This window comes from Meleagris gallopavo, chromosome 3 (genome assembly GCF_000146605.3).
Source record: "Meleagris gallopavo isolate NT-WF06-2002-E0010 breed Aviagen turkey brand Nicholas breeding stock chromosome 3, Turkey_5.1, whole genome shotgun sequence".
Taxonomy (NCBI): Eukaryota; Metazoa; Chordata; class Aves; order Galliformes; family Phasianidae; genus Meleagris; species Meleagris gallopavo.
This window is the reverse complement of record NC_015013.2, coordinates 75,809,145-75,813,128: the sequence shown is the minus strand read 5'-3', so window position 1 is coordinate 75,813,128 and position 3,984 is coordinate 75,809,145.

Here is a 3,984-nt window from a genome sequence, read left to right as displayed (position 1 = left end):
AGTGAACTGGGTCTATTTAGCCTTGAGAAAAGAAGACTGAGAGGGGGACCTGATCCAGGTTTATAAATATCTGAGGTGTGGCGGCCACAGTGGTGAGGCCAGTCTCTTTTCAGTGGTACGTGGAGACTGGACGAGGGGAAATGGACATAAGCTGCAGCATAGGAAGTTTCGCACGAATGTGCGTAAGAACTTCTTCACGGTGAGGGTGACGGAGCACTGGAACAGGCTGCCCAGGGAGGTTGTGGAGTCTCCTTCTCTGGAGACATTCAAGTCTCGCCTGGACACCTACCTGTGCGACCTGGTGTAGGGAACCTGCTTTGGCAGGGGGGTTGGTCTCGATGATCTCTAGAGGTCCGTTCCAACCCCTACAATTCTGTGATTCTGTAATTCTGTCATTTCTTAACAGATGGAGCAGAGGTAAAACACTGGACTAAAATTCAGAAAATCTAATTGAGTTGTCAGCCTGACACAGCTTTGCGCATTTCACACCTCACGCCTCAGCTTTCCATTAGTAAAATGGGATAGAGCTTTCCTCCTGCATTATCGATATTGCTTCTGATGTATAGCATTTATTAGACTTACTGTTAACTGAATTTCTAAGCTCCAATAAAAAATATTAATAATTAAACCATGAATCCTAATTAATATTAGCAGTCGGTGCAACTTTTGTAGAAGTTCCCCAATTTAGCAGGAGTTTGACTCACATAGCTCATACTGCCTTCTACTGGTAAAAAGTTACAGCAACTGTTCACATGGAAGGCATGCACTCAAAAGAGTTAAGCATGGTAGCAAGATGTTAAACACATCAGAGGCAAGTCAGAAGCACAGGGCAACTGTTTAATCAATGGATATACAGATGGTGTGTGTATATATATATATATCCAGGAGCTTGGCTAATATAATTTATATTGGAGAAATGAGAGAAAGTCACTCATCCTATCCTGGGCTCGCGAGATGAGCTCCTGATGGAGTGGATCTCCAGAGAGATCCTTCCCCACTGGCAGTCAGCTCTTAAATGGGTCTAGGAGAGGTGGAGCCAGGCTCCACCCCTTCCTGCAGCACAGGTGAATTGCCTTCACCTGTGCTCTCGTGGCTGACTCATCGTTCACATCAGGTGATCAATCAAAGGTTCAGGCCATGATTCAGCAGCCCCATACAGCAACTAATCCCTGAAAACATTTTATGGATCAATAAAACTAATACAGTGAAGGGAGAGAAAGCCCAGAAATTTACTCAACTGAAACATTTCTCTGCAACTCAGCCCTCACTGACAGCAGCCAGGAGGCTGCCTGCAGCATGGCACACACAGCCCAGCCATTAGGCAACGAAACCACAATAAACAAGTTTCTCATCGGCCATCATTATAAAACAAGCACCTTGTTGCTTGTAGTAGCATTTCCTCTTTTATACCTACTTACTCACACACAAATACTACTTAAACCAGGCACGTCCAACCCACGGGCTGTGGGCTGCATGCAGCCCAGCACCGCTCACACTGCAGCAGCCCCCTACCAACGCCATCATGGCGGCGGCTCTTCCCGCCAGAGCCCGGCCCTCAGCACCAATGGAACACTGGTGTGCCAGGAACACACCTGGGCTGGAACCGGGACACGGGGCACTAACTCAAGTGATCGCAAAGAGGTTTATGGCTTTTGAAACACTGGCTAAGCACAGTGAACAGTAAAAAACATGCAGCTGCGCCTTCTGTTTTGGTAGAGGAGATTTCAAGATGGCCAGAATGGGAGTTCTGCCTTTAATTACCATTGCTTTGTGAGTAGATTGCACTTTCTTTCATATCAGCTCATCTGTGACTCTGGAATGAAAACAGCTTGGAAACAGCAGCATTTACTTGCACTAAATACAGATAATTAGCCAAGGGAAAGTCTAAACTAAATTAAAAATAACTTCACTGAAACCGAACGTTTCCTCCACCAACTGCATAACTTCATGAGTAACCACAAAAAAGCTTCACCCTCCTTAAGCAAAACGCGACCATTTCCTCATACATAAAGACTAACATGCCCTTGAGTGCTCACAGGTGTCAGTACCAAAACAAGGGCATCACTGAACCAGAACGTTTTCACTAAAACAACCAACCAGTAAAAATCAAGTAAGCACCACATGATTTGTGCAGCTTCAGTGGCAAAGATAGTACCTCTCAAATTCCATGCTGTTTAAAATCTTAAACAGTGTCACTGCACCAAAGATGACCAAATAGGTTTACAGGGACATGGAATCTCAAGATTTGTAGATAAAGCTTAAAAAAAAAAAAAAGTTTATTTTCAAGCACAAAGGCCTCCTCCAAACAGTGTAAACTACAAGATACAAGATGCACAGTGTATTTTCAAACAGGCATTCAGTCAGGTACTGAAAGCCACTACCAGCATCTGCATTTCAGAGTAACCATGACCCTGTAACCTAATGAAGAGGTTCTACTCCTCTCTTCCAGACCACTTTTTTTTTTTTAATTGCTTTACACAGAAACATAATATTGGGAACACCAACGCAGAAGGAAAAACAATGACTTCACCTTTCAGATAAACTGATTGATTATACGGCAACATGACTCAATCTTGTAGCCGTGCTACTATGGCAATAGAGAGAGAAGCAGAAACCAAAGGAAAAATACAGGAAGTATCTCCTCTATCTGCCTACATACAGTTAGAGGGCTGTCCCTAAGAAACTGCAGTTTTAACATTGATATTCTATCTTCCAGTGTAAGCACACCAAACATGAAATTACGAGGGAGCTAGGAGAGATTAATATGCCTATGATTAATAGAAGTGAGACAATCATCCAAGGACAATCATCAAACCCAAGAAGATATTTCAAGACTACCAGAAGCTGCAGAGGATACTAAAGCTAAATATTGTCTCTCTAATTTAAGACAGAAAACCAAACGTGTTAGTCTAAACTATTCCTAGACAATGTTAACAGAGCAGAGCTTAAACATTTCTTTTTTAGACCTACAACTCCTAGAGCAATAAAACCTCTGTAGTAACACCACCTCATTTCAACCCTTCCTCTCCAAGAAATCAAGCATAGTTTCTATCATGTTAATATCAACTCCTGAAGATTTCAGCTCCTGTTTTTTTTTAAAGACAACATTAACTAAACTAGAAATATATATATCTGCTGACTAGGCAGTCAAATTCATTATCTGTATATGCTACTGTCCTCTGAAAAAACAGCACACAGAACACAAAGATGGAAGCTGTACAGTCTCATGATACTACACCATAACTGCTCAGACTTGAAGTCTTTGACATAATGCACTACTTCATATAAACCCCTTCACAGAACTACAGTTCTCAGACCAGAGTTCAAGAGACCCCAGTTCTACTCCAATTTTCATTGGTCACACTGGACTTCAGTTACCCACAGCTACACTGAAAGCCAAAAATCAATAAATTAACACACTCTTCTTGTTAGTGCCACAATGCCATCTTGTAACACCTGTTGCCTCAGCAAGCACCAACTATTTACAATCAAGATACACTACAAGACAAAATGGCTTGAAGAAGCCTTCACACAGCTCACTGCTATATCCAGCATATCCACAAGTATAAAGCACCAGCCATGTTGTTTTTCATCAGACACCCAACTGAGGCATCATAAACTCACGACCAGAAGTGACTCCCTATCCCACAAATCAAATCAGTGCTGAACTTTTCCTGGAGCCAGCAGAGAAACCAGATGGGAGCAATTAACTTCCGTGTGTCCTTCAGAGATGTGCAGCCCTCTGAAGCCGTACCACACAACTTTCACATTCATTTTTACATGGGTTGTCAGCCAGCAGAAATAAAGGAAAACTTCAGCCTAGGCAACTCCACGCACTGCAGTTGCAGTAAAAATAAGATGTAAACCGCACAGATCTGCCGGACGCTTCCCTTCCTGCCAACGGGCTGCCAACCTCCCACACCCCCCTCATGTCGGTCCCGACCCGCGACACACCCCGCGCAGCGCCGTCCCGGCTCCAGCAGG